The sequence below is a fragment of the Saimiri boliviensis genome, chromosome 7 (genome assembly GCF_048565385.1).
Source record: "Saimiri boliviensis isolate mSaiBol1 chromosome 7, mSaiBol1.pri, whole genome shotgun sequence".
NCBI lineage: Eukaryota > Metazoa > Chordata > Mammalia > Primates > Cebidae > Saimiri > Saimiri boliviensis.
Window position 1 is genome coordinate 8,709,864 of NC_133455.1, and position 20,016 is coordinate 8,729,879.

General features: G+C 47.4%; 1 protein-coding gene across 2 annotated transcripts in view; it reads right to left on the reverse strand.

Annotated features, from left to right (window-relative positions):
• RFLNA (refilin A) overlaps positions 1–20,016 on the reverse strand; it is a 322,680-nt gene that overhangs the window by 197,431 nt on the left and 105,233 nt on the right. The window lies entirely within an intron of this gene.

Here is a 20,016-nt window from a genome sequence, read left to right on the forward strand (position 1 = left end):
TTAATTAATCAAGCAAGTTTTTTTCCTCCTCTGGCCCCATTCTGAATGTAAAAAGGTTCTTATAAATATCCAAGAATGTGGACACATGGGGGTAGACCCATGAACCTAGAAAAGCAAGGTGACTCATATAGAGGTACTGATGGGCAAACACTGGGGTGGCCAGGTTTAGGCAAATTTGAGAGTTCTCAATATTTTTATTTTATTATAATCGGGTTCACTGATCAAGCAGACATCCCCCGCATGTCGATTTTTCTCTTAGACAGCACCCACTTTCCCTCCGGGGAACCATCCCCATGATCTTTCAGAAAAGGGTTTCTGATGGGGTCCCACCCACGCAGCAGGAACCCAGGGGCCCAGAGCCACGTGACTGGCTCAAGGGTGGACACATGACTCCACAGGAGCCCGTGAGAATCTAGGACCCAGGCGCTGGCTCTCTTTTCTTTCAAGAGCTGGAGCTGGTGCCTCAGGTGCCGGGTGAGGCTGGTGCTGCAGGTGGCCACAGGAGAAGCCCAAGAACGGACTCAACGCGGAGAAGATGGGGCCAGGAATTCGAGAAAGAGAAGCCCGAAACCACATCCCGATGGCACAGCTGAGGGCCCTATACCCAGCGGCACCCAAAGCCTGCAACGTTAGCCAAATAAGGCAATAAATTACGTTAGTGCTTAACCCCGCTGGATTTTCTGTCACTTGCAACCAAAGGAGGCAAGCGGATTTGTCTGGTAAATTAACAAAGCAGGACCACATAACTTTAAAAGTTACTCCTAGTCAAGTGCAGTGGGTGGCTCACGCCTGTAATCCCAGCATTTTGGGAGGCCGAGGCGGTGGATCTCCTGAGGTCAGGAGTTCGAGACCAGCCTGACCAACATGGTGAAACTCCGTCTCTCTAAAAATACAAAAATTACCCGGGCATGTTGGTGGGCGCCTGTAATCCCAACTACCCAGAAGGCTGAGGCAGGAGAATCCCTTGAACCTGGGAGAAGGAGGTTGCAGTGAGCCAAGATAGCGCCACTGCACTCCAGCCTGGGCGACAGAGTGACAGACTCCGTCTCAAAATTTATAAAAGGAGAAATTGAGAATGTGCAGTTTTTATTTTAATGGTAATAGGAAAAAAATAGATGTAAACATAATCTGGAAAAGTAAAATTTGTTAATGAAATTAAAAAATAGAATCCCACCTCCAGAATGATGTAATCTGTTATCTTAGTGACTGTGACGACAGACCACAAACCTCATGATAGCTACACACACACACACACACACACACACACACACACACACACAGTGGCTCTTCCGCAGGATACCCCACTACCACACAGACTACTCCAGCTCCGCCTGTCCCTGGGACCTGACAGCCAGGTGCCCCACTGAACACTGCAACTGAGCAGGGAAACACAGGGTACACACCCAGGTGTCCCTGCTTATTCACACAAAGCCCTGCCACCATGTTGCAGGAAGCTGATGGCAGAGCAGAGAACTTGGATGCCTCACGTTCCACGCCTGGATTCCCGGGTTGCCATGGTGGAAAGTTACACTGCAGAAATTCAAGAAAAAGAGTTCTCGTTTCTGTGCAGCAATAGCCACACTTCGCACGTGGGTGAGATTTGGCATCTTCCCAAGTGCGCTCTGGTTTTCCTACTCTGGTCAGGTCTTGAGATGCAGCATCGCTAATACTCATAACCGCTCAGCTTCCAAATATTTATTACGTGTATGAGCTCAAAAGACATCAGGAGGGGTGTTCGAAAAACTCCATTCCTGATGTAAATTTTCTTACACTGAGCAGGGTGGGAATAAAAGGATACTTCTTCAGGCCAGGCGTGGTGGCTCACGCCTGTCATTCAAGCACTTTGGGAGGCCAAGGTGGGTGGATCACCTGAGGTCAAAAGTTCAAGACCAGCCTGGGCAACATGGTGAAACCCCGTCTCTACTAAAAATGCAAAAATTAGCTGGGCATGTGGTGTGTGCCTGTGATCCCAGCCACTTGGGAGACTGAAGCAGAGAATGTCTTGAACCCAGGAGGCAGAGGTTGCAGTGAGCCAAGATCATGCCACCGCACTCCAGCCTCAGCAACAGGGTGCAATCTCAAAAAAAAAAAACAAAAAAGGATACTTCAACATTATACACACGTTATACACACAGGCACCTACCCCACATATCCCACACACCCCACCTGTTGTCTACACTGTGTATCCTACACCAGGAGAGGGCCGGTGCACACACAGTGGACACTCCAGCCTGGTATGCACGCTCCCTGTATCGGCCACCGCACCCAGCAAGGCAGTCTGTCCTAGGCTCCAGCCATTTGGGCAGAGAATTCTGGAGTCCTAAGTAACACGATTTGTCTGGGGCCAGGGCTGGGATGGGGACGAGCAAAAGAGCTGCCCTGGGGAGCCCAATTTAAGGGGCACCGACTCACAGGTGCCAGCTGTGTGCCTGCACCATCTGAAGTGGGAGTGCCTTCTTAAAGTTTGCACCTGGGGCTCTCTGACCTTGCCCTGCTGGGGCTTTTGTAAGCTCTGGGTAGACTCTATGCCCTCCTAGGGAGGGGCACAGCCAAAGGAGGTGCACAGCAGGGCTCTGAGAAGCAAAGTCCGAGGGCAGCCGTCTGAGCCACTGGCCAAATTTAAGGGCACTGCTGGCCCCCAGGTACCACGTCCTAACGAGTTTAGAAACCACAGCCCCAGCTGGGTGAGGTGGCTCACCCCTGTATTCTCAGCACTTTGGGAGGCCGAGGTGGGTGGATCACCTGAGGTCAGGAGTTTGAGACCAGCCTGACCAATATTGTGAAACCCCGTTTCTACTAAAAATACAAAAATTAGCCGGGCGTGGTGGTGTGCACCTGTAATCCCAGCTGCTTGGGAGGCTGAGGCAGAAGAATCACTTGAACTTGGGAGGTAGAGGTTGCAATGAGCAGAGATCACACCACTGCACTCCAGCCTGGGCAACAAGAGCGAAACTCCGTCTCAAAAAAAAAAAAAGAAAGAAAGAAAGAAAGAAAGAAAAGAAACAAAGAAACTGCATCCCCAGATACACGTCTCAATCCCTGCCTCCACAACATTCCCAAAATACCCTTTCTGGAGCCCCATGGTTTTCCCGGGCAGAAGCAGCCCTCCCTCCCTCTGCTCTCCAAAACACAGCTCTTTTCAGTACCAGGCACCAGGAGCACAGTGGTTTCCTCCGACTTGGAAAAACAGAATCACAGCCTCTCCTATAGCAGCCGACTTCAAAGGCATGCGGACAAATTGATTTTTCCCGTGCTTCATTAATAGTCGCAGAGAAGCCCTTTCATCTCTTCCATCCTGTTCTAGTTCCAGGGATCTGCTTCTCCAGGTGTCTCTGACTCTCACCCTCAAGACCCCAAGGCTGGGGAGGCTGGGGAGGAGGAGATGGCCCCTTGGGACTGATAGGACCCGGGGTTTTCAGGAGGAGGACTGGGGCGCATGATGTCAGACATGCAGTCAGCTGCTCCCGTCTGAGTGCGGCTCCTGATCACCGCTCAGGTTTGTAACATCCTATCCTTCACCCGAACTTGAAGCCGTTCCTGTGTGTATCAGGTTTTTTGTTGTTGTTGTTGTTTGTTTGTTTGAGACAGAATCCTGCTGTGTCGCCCAGGCTGGAATGCAGTGGTGTGATCTCAACTCACTGCAACCTCGGCCTCCCAGGTTCAAGCAATCCTCCTGCCTCAGCCTCCTGAGTAGCTGGGATTACAGGCTAATTTTTGTATTTTTAGTAAAGATGATCTTTCACCATATCAGTCAGGCTGGTCTTGAACTCTTGACCTCCTGATCCTCCCACCTCAGCCTCCCAAAGTGCTGGGATTACAGGTGTGAGCCACCACACCCCACAGTGTGTGTATCCGTTTTATTTTCCTGCCTAACAGTCACAAGAGGGATAATGCATTTTAACTGGTTTGTAGATGAAGGACAAGAACCGGTGTGTCCCATGGGCCAGGTTCTGGTTTGGTGAAGATGCGAGGCAAAGACCCTCAGTGTCTTGTCTCTGGCATGTTTTAATGGGCTGTCCTGGGACAAGCACAAATTGAGTTTAAAAAAAGCAATTCCTTTCTAAGCTGAATCCCAATGCCACTGTCATGGGACTTTTAAAAGCATTTTGCACAGTGACAGCAGTCAGGGGACAGAGGCTAGGGCTAGGGGTCTCGAGCCGGCTGGAGGGGCAGAAGAGAGATGTCCAGGCAGGACAGGGTCCAGATCGGTGCTTCACCACTTTTAAGGGAGCACTTATTTCCACTGGAATCCAACAAGGACTGAGATTTTCAATTTTCCTACAGCGCAGGAAGGAAATTGAGACTTTTAGTTCTGGTTCATTCATCTCAGTTCAGAATCGCTCTCTGGTTGGAAAACTCTGATGGTTTTCTTCTGGGTGAATTTTCCTGCCTTCATTTCCTTCAACTCCCTGTGCATTGAGCTCCGGTTCTTTCTTTTCTCTCTTTTATTTTTTTCTTCAGGCTCCAAATTGTTGTAAAATTATCCTTCTATTTAGGATTTATGATGTTTCCACCTTTCAGTAATCTTTCGTCAGATTACTTCAGCCATAAGAAAAGGATGCTTGTTTCCAGACTCGTGTTAAAATTTCCTTCATCACGATTTATGGGCTTAGGGGTATACATTATTACCAAGACATCTAGGATACTACCAGGGACTGTATCCGAATTGTGTCTCGGTGGAACAGGAATCCGAAGCGACTTAAGTAGTGCGGTGTTGGTGGTATAGTAGGAAGCATAGCTAGCCGCCTTCCGAAGTCACTTAGGTAAAGGGTGCTGTGTTTCAGGGGAGGAATAGTGTTGGAAACAGATTTATAACATTGGGAAAAATCCACACCAAGACAGTGGGTCACTCAGCAAGGGTAATTTACTTCCCGCAGGAAGGGTGCAACTCGCCAACAGTCTCGCCATGAGAGCACACCTGAACAAGGATACAGGGACATTTGTAACTTTCACAACCTGACGCAATCGCCCTACTGCTGTGTCCAGTTTCCATTGGCCGGGACAGAACCTCACATTCTATGCTCGACCTGATTGGCTAAAAGCTTGGAAACGTCCTGAATAGATAAGGGAGAAAGAAGACAAGGAAGAAGAGGAAGCTACACGGGGGAAGGTCAGGAAGGTTTCCAAATCAGGAGTGGCATGCTCCAGGGTTTGGAGCTTGCCCAGTTCTGTTCAGACATGCCAGAGCGAGTCAAGGCAGCTGATCTAAGACGTTGCTGACTTAGAGAATATATACACATGGGTATACGTTTATGCTAATAGCAGATAACGGCCATAGAGCAAGGGATTGTAACTCCTTCTAATGTAGTCTAAGACATGAACTTTGAAGAAGAACTTTCCCGTCTCTCACAAATACTAAATAGGACTGTTCTGCAATGGATTCATACATTTGCTTTGGATCCACACATATTCCAAACCCTGAGGCCACAGGCCACCCTTCACAAACCTCCAAATGCATACCCCTGTGGAACCCCCGGTCCTGACCGCACAGAGCAGAGTAAGCCGCCCACACAGAGCAAGTGAACACGGAAACATTCCTGCCGCACGACCCGGCTCCTGCCTATCACAAGTGCACACTAGGAAACACTTATTTCTCTTCATGCCAATCATCTCCTTATTAAAAATATAAAATAGGAAAAGAGGAATTTTTCAGAGGGAGTGGAGGGGCTGGAGGTGGGAGGGGCAGGGTGGAAACTGCATTGCCAACGATTGCTATTTCCTGGAACAGAAAGAAGCCCAGCCCCTGACTGTCATTCTGTGTATTTGTCAAATTCATCCTTCCCCCAAACCCAGCATTCCCTGGCAGCCACCCAACAGGAATACCGTCCTGTCCAGTCTTTGAAAACTGCCTTTAAAACACTCAGTGTTCTACTTAAATGTGAGAAGGTCATAGGTTCGTCAGCCTGGAAAGAGAAAGAGAGGCTACTGAGGAAGGTTCATGTCACTTCCTCCTCCAAGCACTCAATGTCTCCCCACCAGAAACAAAGTGTGTCTGCAGCTCCTGTAGGGACAAACAATGCACACTGTAGGCCCTTGACGCATCTGTTAAAGTGAATTCACCTGTGTTCATTTCCTTATCTGGAAAAATGAGCATAAAAATGTTTGCTCTGCCAATCCAGAATGGCTTGGGGAGCAGCAAAGAGGCAATTTTGATGACTTTCCAAAAACACCAGGTTTAACAAGATACCCTTTTGTCACCAGCTCCGTCATAGTGTGTTGTAGTGAGATACTGCTGCGTAACAAGCAAGTCTACAACACAGGGACTTAAGGGCCCTTATATTTCACAATTCCATGCATGCAGAAGCCAGGCGGGACTGCGTTGGGCGATACTTCTGTTCTATGGTATTAACAGAGATCACTCAATAGTAGCTTGCCAGCTGATAGGCTGGCTTAGAGTCCAAGATGGCTTCATTCATACACCTGGCACCTTTGGGAGGCTGACTGAAACGGTGGACCCTGATGGATTATCAACTGGAAGGTCACATGTGGTCACCCCAGGATGGCAGGCAAAGGATAATTATTTCTTACATTGTGGCTCAGGGCTCCAAGTGTGAGTGTTCCAGTGAACAAAGACGTTTCATGGACTTTTATGACGTAGATTTAGAAGTCCTACGGAGGCAATTCCACCCTTGTCTATTGGTCAAAGCAGTGCAATGCTGCCTAGTTTCCAGAGAAGAGCACTTAGCCTCCTCCATCTCTCAATGACAGGAGTGTCCAAGAATTTGTGGATATGTTTTTCAACTGGCCCCACACTCCCTCTTTTGCCCCTAGTAAGTTGGAAGCTCCACAAACGAAGAGGTGGTCTTCTTAGAAGTTGAGAGAGTATTCATCTAGTATACCATGACCCAATCTGAATAATTTTACACTTTTCCAGATGGAAGAAGGACATGGTGAGTTGAATCCCTAAAACGATCTGTCATGGGTGAGTTTTTTCCTGAGCACAGGCCCAACCGAGATAGGCAGCCGCTGTTCCATGCTCAATCCAGGACCCAGCTGTCGGTGTTTAACTCCAGCCCTGGTCTCAGTTTATCCCACTGACAGCTTTGTATGAAGCTCAGAAAGAAATCTAAAACATTGAATGAGAGTTAATGGAAACAGAACCATTTCACTCAAAAGATCAGAATTTGAGTGTCACAGATAATCACAGTAATGCCCAATCTTTGTTCCTTTCTCTCTTTCTTTCATTCTCTTATTTCTTCATTTATTCAATGATATTTATCGAGCAACTGCCAAGTGCTGAGCACATCAAACACGGGGTCACAGGGTGAATAAAGGCCTAGCTCCTGTCTGCTTGGAACCCAGAGTCTAGAAGAGGAAACAGATAATCAAAGAATCTAATGATAAGTGTATCTTTACAAATCAAGACCCATGCTCTGGGGCAGAGATTGCCAAACTTTTCTATAAAGGGCCAGATAGAAAGTATTTTAGTTTGTGTGAACTATACAGTGTCGGTTATAACTACTCAACTCTGCAAGAAGCAGCCATAGGCAATACAGAAGAAAAAAAAAAGGATATCACAGTGTGCAAACAAAACTTTATTTACAAAAACAGGTGGAGGGCCAGATTTGGCTCAAGGGTGGTGATTTGTTTACCTCTACTCTGGAGGAAAGGAACATTTTTCAGTCAAGATGCGTAACAAAGGAACTTGAGGCTGGGCAGGGTGGCTCACCCCTGTAATTCCAACAGTTTGGGAGGCCAAGGCAGGTGGATCACCTGAGGTCAGGAGCTCAATTTGGCCAACATATAGTAAAACCCCGTCTCTATTAAAAATATATAAATTAGCTGGGTGTTGTAACATACATCTGTAGTCCCAGCTACTTGGGAAGTTGAGGCATGAGAATTGCTTGAACCCAGGAGGCAGAGGTTGCAGTGTGCGGAGATCATGCCACTCCACTCCAGCCTGGGCGACAGAGCAAGACCCTGTCTCTTAAAAAAAAAAAATTGTTAAAGATGAGAGTGTGATGGCAACTCTAGAGAGATGAGGTGTCACATTTTGGTGGTCTTTATAACCTCGCAGCAAGGTCACAGAAATAGTCACACATTCCAAGGGATCAAAAGTATTGAAAAGTACTTCTTTCACACTAGTGACATGTAAGGTCTTATTATTCGAGGTCAGCGGTCCAGAGGGATTCCGTGCATAATTAACTAATTGGTCTCACATTTCTTGCCATGGGTTTTTATTTTTTTTAATTTTTAAGTATTTGGCTCCAAGATGTTTAAACTATTCTGTTTCATGGTGTTAATTTTTCCATTGTCTAGACAGCTGGGAGTCAGACAGGATTATCAATAGGAAACAGCCGATTTAGGACCAAAAGTCAACCTTCTCGGCCAATGGAATTTACATATTAATGGCACTGTGGCAGCTGTCATAAGAAAACCTGTAAAAGCCAAACCTTTCACATTCGTGCATTTTCTGAAATTGGCATTGGGCAGATGTTTTGCATTTTTAACACACATGAAAAACCCTTTAATAAAACCACAGAAGAAAGAGATTGATGATCGTGTTCCTGGTTGGCGGCAGGAGGGGGAGCAGTGGGAACTCAATTTTAAAAGATACATCAACCAACTTTCTGGAATCTTATAAGAAATAAGATGAATTCTAACAGTCTTGTTAAGATGAAAGGGGCCCAGGAGTCCTATGGCCACCTTTCAAGCTTTGACAGACTCAAAGACAGAAAGATGAGCCCATTAGAGTTGGGTCATGAAACCAAATTCAGAGTAAGAGGGAGCCTCGGAGGCCACACTGCTTCCTGCTTGTACCTGCTTCCACATTCCTCCCAAATGGGCAGTCGACTTATGTAAACATCCCTGTTGACAAGGAATTCACTGACTTCCTGATGCAAACAACTTCTTCATTCTCTAGACTCACTGTCTTCTTTGAAATTCTTACTTACTGGTCCCAGATCTGGCCTTTGAGGCCAGCAGGATATGCCCGGCTCCTCACATAGAGTCTTCTACTGTGATACCCTCTGAAACAGGTAAAATATTCCTGGTTTCATTCACAATTTGTCTTAAGACACAGTCCCCTCATCAGGAAGACCCTTTCCATTGACATTGATTTTGGCTGCATGGATGGAAACTTGGGTCCAGTGACTGCCACTCTCCTGCTAAAAACTTCATCTCATTGTCCATTGCAATAGAATAAACTCCTAACTCAGTGACCTAGACTGGCATTGTGCATGTGAAATAGGCTACAAAAGCATAGTAAGCGCTCCATAAGCATTCGTTTTCATTCAGTCAGTCATTTATTCATTCATTATGGCATGAATATGAACGAACAAGGGATTCTGTTTCTTATAAAATGAGTTCATACAGCTACTTCATGATCCTATCAATATCTCAGGCTCCTTCTCTTTCTCCCTCCCTATCTATTATGGAGAATGTTCCTTCAAGGACACAAGATGGCCGTTCCACCTCCAGCCTCATGTTCCTGCTTGAAGGAAGAAAAGACAGTGACAAGAGAAAGAAATAGTGCTTATATAAGGAAAGCAAAGCAATCTCAGAAGGTGCCTTTGGCTTTCCACTTATGGCTGATTGGCCAGACCTGTGTCATGTGATCACCCCTAGGCACAAGGGAGCCTGGGAAATGTAGTTTCATTAGCTAGAATAAGGAAGAATGAGGTTATGTAGGCAACTAGTAGTCTGCTGTTTGCTAAAACCTCTTCTGATAATGTGCCTCTAGAAGTTAGGAGTCCAGAACGGGGCAACATGGCCAAGACATGGTCTATCTAAACAATCAGAATGTAAAAAATCCAAGCCTCCTAACTCTGGGCTTGGATTAATTCATACAAACTTGGACTGGAATTCCAACTAATATTTACTACTTGAGTGACCTCTGTCAATTTACTTCTTTCTAAATACCAGTTGTTCCAGTTATAAAATGAGAAGAATCGTGAAACTTTGCAAAGCCACCATGGGAATTAAATAAGATTGATTATAATCAATGACTAGCACATAGTAGGTACTCAATACATGTTCGTTTTCTTCCTTTATCTGGATCCAGGCTAACTATGTCCAGGAAGTGACACAGGAACTTCCTGGTTGAGTTGCATTTTTTCTCACAATTTGGCACCAACTCCTGTCCCACCATCATCTCTCCTCTATTTCTTGTTGAACTGTCTCATGGGAGTTGACAGTTAAATTTTCAGGAATTTGCAAGCTGGTTTTTAAACACAACCAAATTTTGATAATAATCAAAATTTAATAAATAAAAAAATGAAATAAGTTATATTAAAATAAAGTTAATAAATACTCAAAACTCATATCTTCATAATTATCTTACTACTTTTTTTTTTTTTTTTGAGACAGGGTTTTACTCTTACTGCCCAGGCTGGAGTGCAATGGCATGATCTTGGCTCACCCCAACCTCGGCTTCCCGGATTCAAGTGATTCTCCTGCCTTAGCCTCCTGAGTAGCTGGGATTACAGGCATGCACCACCACACCCAGCTAATTTTGTTTTTTTAGTAGAGATGGGGTTTCTCCATCCTGGTCAGGCTGGTCTTGAACCCTCACCCTCAGGTGATTCACCTGCCTGGGCCTCCCAAAGTGGTGTGATTACAGGCGTGAGCCACCATGCCCAGCCTATTTTACTACATTTTATTATTACCTATGCTTTTGAAGTTATTTACATCTATAGTATCTGATTGGTGGAAATATTATATATTTATAATATTTCTACCCATCTATTTATTCAACCCACTGTTTAATAATAATGTGCTAGATGCAGCCCTTCCTAATTCTACATCCAGTGACATCACATTGCCAGCTTGAAGTTGACCTTGGTAGGAGCATTTACACCATGGAAACTGGCAAATATTACAAATCAAGGCTTTGTTTATTGTTTTGTTGATTACTTAGACTTAAGAAAGAAAGGGAAACCATGACAATACTACAAATGAAACTTTAAAGCATATCGTGTCTAGAGCTGCCACACTGTAAATAGTACAAAAAATGTTGACGAGATACTCTTCCTGTATTCCAAAACTATTATCCAGTTCAACAAAGCCACTCACATCACTGACGAATACTTGAAGTTTCAACACATCTTGGTAATTTCACTTTCATATTTCTCATTAATGTAAACAAAAATATCAACCAACATTCACATGTAAACTATACTTGTTAGTCAATTACAACCACAGGTTGGGTTTGGATGCAAGTTTGAAAAATATCAAATAATGCATTCTATAAGAATCTATTAGCTCTATGGAATTTACTTTAAAATATTATATATTTTATTATTATTTGCAGAGTATGTGCCACACACTCTTTACATTAGTGAAACTTACAAGACACACACACACTCTCTCTTTCCTCTCTTTCTCTCTTTCTTTCTGGAGAGCTGACTGTTATACAATTACCGGCACACCGCTGATTCTAAGTACAACCACCCCTCAGTATCTTGGGACATTGGTTCCAGGGCTCCCACAGATACCAAAATGTGCAGCCACTCGAGCCCCTGATATGAATTGGTGTGGCATTTGCATAGAACCTATGGATAGCCTCCTGTGTACTTTAAAATAGTTCCAGATTGTCTATAATATCTAACACAATGAAAATACTGTGTAAATAATTGTCATATTGTTCAGGAAATAATAACCAAAAGGTCTGTACATATTCAGTACCATTCCTTCCTGAATATTTTCCATCCAAGGTTGGTTGAATCCCCAGCTGCAGAACCCACACATACAGAGAGGTGTCTTTAATATTAAATCTCATGTGGCCCCACTCTGAGGCAAAATGATGCTGTGTGTCCTATGCAATTTTTAGAGGAAGCTAATGATGTCACACAACCAATGGGACACAGAGCAGACGCCCCCAAAGGAGGTGGCCAACAGAGATGAACTGAAATCTTGTTGAGAGAGGGAGGGGCTTTCCCTGATGTCCGCTCTTGCCTCTGGGCCCCATGTCCTTTGAAACTAAGGCAGAAAGGGAAGAGAAATGCCAGTAGGTCCTTCTGGTAAAATACAAAAGAAGTGATACAAGACTGAAGCCTTGCCGGGCGCAGTGGCTCACGCCTGTAATCCCAACGCTTTGGGAGGCTGAGGCAGGTGGATCATGAGGTCAGGAGTTTGAGACCAGCCTGGCCAACATGGTGAAACCCCATCTCTACTAAAATTTTAAAAATTAGCTGGGTATGGTGGTGCACACCTTAGTCTCAGCTACTTGGAAGGCTGGGGGGAAAGGATCACTTGTGCCTGGGAGGCAGAGGTTGCAGTGAATGGAGATCACACCACTGCACTCCAGCCTGGGCAGCAGAGTAAGACCCCATCTCAAAAAAAACTGTGAAGTTATTAGAAGCACAGAAAAGATTTGAAACAGAACCAAGTGAAACATCCATCAACAGGAAAACAAATGGATAAACTTTTATTTTTTGAGACAGTCTTGCACTGTTGCCAGGGCTGGAGTGCAGTGGCACAATCTCAGCTTACCACAACCTCTGCCTCCTGGCTTCAAGCAGTTCTCCTGCTTCAGCCTCCCAAGTAGCTGGGATTACAGGTGCCCACCACCAGGTCCAGCTAATTTATTGTATTTTCAGTAGAGGAGGGGTTTCACTATGTTGGCCAGGCTAATGTAAAACTCCCGACCTTGTGATCTGCCTGCCTCAGCCTTCCAAAGTGCTGAGATTACAGGCGTGAGCCACCATGCCTGACCACAAATGGATATACCTTTTACTTGCTTATTTGTTTATTCATAAAAACGTTATATTCATACTGTTTAGTCATCCACGTGGATGGTAGTCAGTGACAGAGAACAAGCCTGTGGACCCATGAAGGAAAACAGGGGATCTCAAAAGGGTCCTGCTGAGCGAAGAAAGATGGCCACAGAACATCCAGCACGATTCCATTTATTTGCAGTTCTGGAACTTCAAAACTAGGAGAAATTAGAACAGTAGGTGCCCAAAGGTGGGAGGGAAAACTGACTGCAAAAGGGCTGGAAGGAACTTTCTGGGGTGTTGGAAACATTCCTTGACCAGGGTAGAGGTTACACAGGTGTATACATTTGTCAAAACCCATCACCCTGCACATTTAAAGTGGATACATTTTATCATATGTACATTATGCCACCATAATGTTGGTATAAAATAAACTTTTTAAAAACTAAGTGACGGCCAGGCATGGTGGCTCATGCCTGTAATACCAGCACTTTGGGAGGCCGAGATGGGCAGATAACCTGAGGTCAGGAGTTCAAGATCAGCCTGACCAACATGGCGAAACCCCATCTGTACTAAAAATATAAAAATCAACCAGGCGTGGTGGCATGCGACCATAGTCCCAGCTACTCAGGAGGCTGAGGCAGGAGAATCACTTGAACCCAGGAGATGGAGGTTGCAGCAAGCCAAGATTGCATTACTGCACTCCAGCCTGGGCAACAGAGCCAACTCCATCTCAAAAATAAATAAATAAATAATAAAAACTAAGTGACAAAACCAGGATGCAATATTGCAAAGAACCATATTAATTATATTAAAATAAAGAGAAACATGGCAAGAAGGGAAGGGTTTTATTCTGGGGAGCTGGCAATACTCTGGAAGTAGATAGGGGTGGCAGCTGTACGGCCCGGTGACTGCACTAAATGTCCCTGAGTTGTTGTTCACTTTAAAATGATTCGCTTTATGCCATGCGAACTGCATCCAGTAAACAAAAATGTTAATAGTGATCATCTCTAAAAGGAGAGGCTGGGGCCAGGCATAGTGGCTCATGCCTACAGTCCCCGCTCATTGGGAGGTCAAGGCGGAAGGATAGCTTGAGCCCAGGATTTCAAGACCAGCCTGGGCAACATGGCAAGACCCTGTTACTGCCCTCCACAAAAAAAAAAAGTACAAAAATTAGCCAGGCATGGTGGAATGTACCTGTGGTCCCAGCTACAAAGGATGCTGCTGGCTGATCTCTGGAGCCCAGGAGGTCAGGTCTGCAGTGAGGTATGATCGCACCACTAGACTCCAGCCTGGGCAACACAGTGAGACCCTGGCTCAAAAAAAAAAAAAAAAAAAAAAAAAAGAGAGAGAGAGAAGGAGAGAGAAAGGAAAAAAAAAAAAAAGAAGAGGGGTCTAGGTGACTTCCAGTTCTGTACTAATCATCCTCTGCTGTCCCATCTGTCCTCTGAATTTTCGGCAGGGAGCATGTGTCGATGTTACCATTATTAATTGGATGGGAGTTGGCTTCCTAAGGGACGCACATCCCAAGGGAAGCTACAGGCACAAACTAGACAAGTCCGTGAGTGTTTTCCACTCCCCAGTGTCTTACAGCCGAGGCCCCGCCACCGTCCCAGCACTAGAGTGAGGCACACCCCTTCGCCTCTTAGGGTCCTTCTGCCTCCCAAAGGCCACCTGAGAGCTTTCTGACGATCTGTAAGGTGAATCGCACATTTCAGACATTTCCCATGGTAAATGGAAATGCAACAGCCCAAGCTCCCTGCCTGGACACTGTAGAGCCAGCCTGCTGTGTGGAGGTTGGCCAGCCTGCTGTGTCCTTGGAGGGTTAAGCAGAGTTGAGGCTAATGGGGGCAGGGACCGCGCTGATATTTCGGCAAAGTGTCATACAGCTGGGCGACACTGAGGGGCTTCTAGATCTGAATTAGGAGCTGGGGACCATGCTTCAGATGGCATTCCTGGGGAGAGCCCTTTGTAAGGGGTCGGAGCATCCCAGCCCAGAGCTCCATGGGATCTGGACTCAATCCAAGCAGCCTTCAGCGGCAATCAGCTCCCCACAGAAACCCAGGGGAGACGCAGGCCTAATGGCAGATCCAAATTCTTCATTCCTGAAAGCTTTGGGGTAAGGAGTGGGGGTTATGATCTTGGCAAAAGCAGCCCAGCATCAGCAAGCAATGCCCTGCAGAAAAACATGAATTCCTACAAAAGGGGCATTGTGTGAGCCACGGGGAGCCTTTATGAAGGCATCAATCTTGTGTCACCCAGAGATGTTTATTATGAGGACATTGTCATGCAGCAAAGAGGTAGGGGCCGCAGGCAGGCATACTCACCCTGGAGGTGGGTGACAGGGAAGGAGGACCCTCAGGAAGCCAGGAGCTCCTGCCCAACCCACATCTCGGGCTATTCCTAAGCAGCCATTCAAAGACGGCGAGTTCAAGATCTCACAGGAGAAGGAAAATGAGGACGTCAAGGGCAGAAAGATGGAGTAAGACCATTTCTTTTGGCTTCCTTAGCAAGGACAAAACCTGAATCAAGTTCAGGATGACAGGAGGAGAAGGGGCCCCATCTGGCAGGCTGTCAGGAATTAGCAGCAACTCAGAATTCCTCCAGGGCAACCATTCCCATCCCTTCTAGAGAGACTGGGGGCGCTTCCCAGGGATAGAGAACTCCAAAGCTCAAGATGCTTATTCCTAACTAAAGTTCTGGCGGGTTTGCAGGAAGAATGCAGCTTTTTTTCCTTTAAAGACAAAAAGACCCTGAATTTATCCTCACATCAGAAAGCCAGCGCTCAGATCCAAGGTAGATCTCCCACCCTCATACAAATACAGAGTCAGCATCCGAAAAGAGCAAAGTCAACGCTGCAGAGGCCGATGGGCAATTCCTGGAGAGTGATGCCCCTGGGTTAGAACCGGAGGCTGGAAGCACCAACATATGGTAAGTGCATCACCCCAAGGGGACCAGGACTGAGCATCTGGACCAGATGGTATGATCCAGGACTTCGAGACTCTTTCTTCTCTCCCTCCAACCTGAGCGTCGGGACAGCCTCAGCTGGTGGAGGACAGGGGTGCACCCAGCGTCAGAAGCCTTAGCTCCAGTGCAGGCATGGCTGCTTCCTGTCATGGGATGCTGGGCACTATACTTCCCTGTGCCCCAATGTCCCCACAGCATCCTCGGCATTCATTGAGACAAGCCGAGTCAAAGCCTTTCAGAATCCATCAAAGGTCACGCAGGCAAGTGCCCGCTGTTGTGTTTCCTTTGTTTTCAGCATCCAGCTAAGAAACAGTCCCCCAGTCCAGGTGCAGTGGCTCATGCCTGTAATCCCAGCACTTTGGGAGGTTGAGGCAGCGGATCACCTGAGGTTGGGAGTTTGAGACCAGCCTGACCAACAAGGAGACACTCTGTCTCTACTAAAAATACAAAATTAGCTGGGTGTGGTGGTGGGCGCCTGTAATCCCAGCTACTCAGGAGGCTGAGGCAGGAGAATCACTTGAACCCAGGAGGTAGAGGTTGCGGTGAGCCAAGATCGTGCCACTGCACTCCGGCCTGGGCGACAAGAGCAAAACTTCATCTCAAAGAAAAAAGAAAGAAAGAAAAAATCTCCCATGAAACAGAATAAACCTCCAAGGGAAGCTTTGGTTTTGGTCTTTGCAAAATAGAAAGCGTCCTTTTAATAGCTCAAATGCAGCACCTTTCAGCCAGAGAGCAGCCAGCAGGCTCGTGTTCTGAGAGCTGGATTTTTCCATTTGGGGGCATCGGGGTTTATTTGGAAACAGAAGACACTGGGCTCGACTTCAAGCATCCTCATTTTACACGCCTGGCTCCAAGTAATACATTGTTTCAGTTTGACTTGCTGGCCTCCTTAGCCCCAAACAGCCTGAGCCAGGCCAGAGACCGGAGAGAACAGCAGAGAGACAGAGAGGGAGAAAGTGGGGAAGGTATTTCCTGTCATGAAATCCAATCGGATGGAAATTTCAGCAGGAAAAGCAGCACCTCCGAGGCCCACTTTTAAAAGGGGGCCAGGGGAGAAAAAAGAAAGAAAAGAAACCTCTTGGGTTTGACCCAGGAAATGCCAAGATCTTATTTGCCTGAGTTCTGGGTCAGACGCCAGTGAAAGGAACATGGGCTGCCCTCAATTTGCTGGCAACAGGAGAAAGATGGGGTTTGGATTTGGGAGAGCAGAAAGAAATAGGGCTGAGGTTCCTCATCTCCTTGTGTTCTTTCTTGGGGGAGGGAAAGAAGAAAAATAGAGCCGGGCACAGTGGCTCACATCTGTAATCTGAGCGCTGCGGGAGGTCCAGGCAGGAGGATTGCTTGAAAAAGCCAGCCTGGGAAACACAGCAAGACCCCATCTCTACAAAAACTTAAAAATTAGCTAAATGTGGTGGTGCACACCTGTAGTCCCCGCTATTTGGAAGGCTGAGGTCAGAGGGTCGCTTGAGCCAGGGAGTTTGAGGCTGCAGTGGGCCGTGACCATTCCACTGTGCTTTAGCCTGGGCAACATAACGAGACCCTGTCTCTAAACAAAGAAAGGAACAAAAGACTCCGAGCCGAGAAGAATTGTTGATCAGTTGTTGTATGCTGCTCTGGCTCCCCTCATCAAGGGAGCTTAGGGGAGGGCTGCACACAGTGTGGCAGAATGAAGCAGCCAGGCATTCGAGGTCGTCAGGTTGAAGTCTAGAAGTCTAGATCAACCCACTAAACCTAGGAATGGCCTGACCCACCCATGGCCCTCTCCTCCTTCCGGGCGAGATGGACAGACAGGAGCAGGAAAGAGAGTGGAAGGAAGAAGACAATGATGGCGGCTTTCCTAAACCTCTGTCTGAAGCTGAGGCACTGAAAACATGATGATTGCTCACCGCATACTTGAGAGATGAGCAAGAAGTAAGATCTTTTTTTTTTTTCTTTTTTCTTTCTTTTTTTTTTTTTTTTTTCTTGACACAGAGTCTCACTCTGTCACCCAGGCTGGAGTGCAGTGGCACGATCTCGGCTCACCACAACCTCCCCTTCCTAGGTTGAAGCGATTCTCCTGCCTCAGCCTCCTGAGTAGCTGGGATTACAGGCACACACCACAACGCCCGGCTAATTATTGTATTTTTTGGTAGAGATGAGGTTTTACCATGTTGGTCAGGCCGGTCTCGAACGCCTGGCCTCAGGTGATCCGCCCACCTTGGCCTCCCAAAGTGCTGGGATTATAGGGATGAACCACCACGCCCAGCCAAGAAGTGAGATTTCAAACAACAGAGGAGGTATTTTTCCACATTTGAGTTGAACATGGAGTTCTGGGGGTGCCCCTCAACGCTGATCTTAGAATCGGTGATTTGCAAAGGATGCTCCAGCCCCAAAAGATTTGGGGGAATTGAGAGAACATTCGCCCTTTCTGATGGGCAGGTACACAACTGGAAGCACACTGCCTCTGAGGAGGGTGCCTATGGCCACAGCGTCGGTGTTACAGACACAGCGTCTGGTTGAACGTGAACGGGTCCACGGAGAAAGGCAGGGGAGAAAGCACCCCTTTATCTCGTCAGGGTGGGAGAGCCGAGAGGAGGGGAGGGCTCTGTCCAGCAGCTGCCCCTGAGGTCCTCGGCAGGATTTAATTTCATTCCCACCAGGACACCCCGAGACTCCAGTGAGGGCACCGGAGGGAAGCCATCACAGCCACGGTGACCATCGCTAGTGGCAGTGCCCCTCCCGGTGCCAGAAGCACACCAAGCCGCTGTTCCTGAACGCTTGGTCCAATCGTGTGTGTTTCCGAGGCCGTGTGCACAGGACCTCACCCCAGTGACCCACACGCCACTTGGCTGGTGTCCGTATCAACGGGACATTCACCAGCCTGAAGAGAAGTGGGCGCTGTCCCCAGAGGGGGATGCCGTGAAGACCTGGGTTTTCTTCTCGCACTCACTCACAGAAGCTTCCAAGCCACTGTGAACGGAAGTGACTCTCCCTGGCTCCCAGCTGTGTGCTGAGACACTTCCATACCCATTATTCATTCTTCACGATACCTCGTAAAGGGTCCTGCCATCTTCTTGCAGCCAAGCACCAGACTGAAGGACTTCAGCCACAGAAGTGCCCTCCTCACAGTTCTGGAAGCTGCAGGTCCCCGATCAAGATGTCGGCAAGGCTGGTTCCACCCGAGACCGCCCGCCTTGGTTTGTAGACGGCCATCTTCTCCCCACGTCCTCACACGGTCCTCCCTCTGTGTGTCTGCATCCTAATCTCCTCCTCCTATGAGGACCCTCGTCACGCTGGATGACGGCCCACCTGAATGGCCTCCTTTTAACTAAATCACCTCTTCAAAGACCCTGTCTGCAGACACAGCCCCTCTACTGTGACGTAGGACTTGAACGTATTAATTGCAGGGTGATGTAATTCAGCCCCAAACACCCCCTAAGGAAACTTGGGCTCAGAAGGTTTAGGTCATCTGCCCAAAGCCATACAGCAAGGAAGCAGAGGTGCTGAAATGAGATACCCAGCAACGTCTGGGTCCGTGCCCAGCCACTGCCCTCAGCACGGAGCAGCAGGGCACCTCCTTGGCCTGACTTTCCAGCTCCCAACTCAAACTGGAAAAAGAGGCTGGATAGGGTCAAAGAGCACAACACATTGATTTTTGCCTTTGATTTTCTGTTCTTTGGTGTTTGGGCTGCAATTGCTTTTATCTGGGCTTTGGGGCCTCCGCTATCGCGGCCTCGCTTGGCCACATTCTGCCCATCCCAGCGAGCCCACGCCTCCCCGCTCCTCTGTTCTGTGCAAGCACACGGTTTTCCTCGGCCAGCGCCAATTTTCCTTCCTGCAGCAAGTCCTTGCTCCCTTTCCTGACTTCCTACAACACCTGTCAGCTGTGTTATCCTCGGAGGTACCCGATTCTACTTCATTTGTGCTCTGAGACACCATTTCGATGAGTGTGCTGACTGTTTAATTTCTTTCTCACCTGTTCATTCTCTCCTGGCCCTCCGAGGTTAATTCCTGCCCTGCCCTGCAGTCTCCTTCCTGCCGCTCTCGCTCCGCTCTCTTCCATCAATTCACCCTCTCTCTGGTCGATCTCATCTCTCTCCACATTAGTTCCCTCTCTTTAGATTACAGACTGCCCAAGTCCCTGCAGGAGCATGAATGATGATTTTTAGCCCCTTCCCTTTTCACACCAGTATTGTCAACCCTCCCCAGCAAGCAGTCCTCGCCTTGGCACTGACCGTTAAATATACTTTCCTGCTGGGACAGTTCCGTGAGCTCTCTGCACTCCCCACCACCTAGATACCACACCCAGAATGCCCTGCACAGACCTTGACGAGCACCTGGCTTTACAAACAAAGGAGACAGGAATCCAGACTGCACAAAGGTCTTGCCCAAGGTCACGCCTACATTTAGTGGC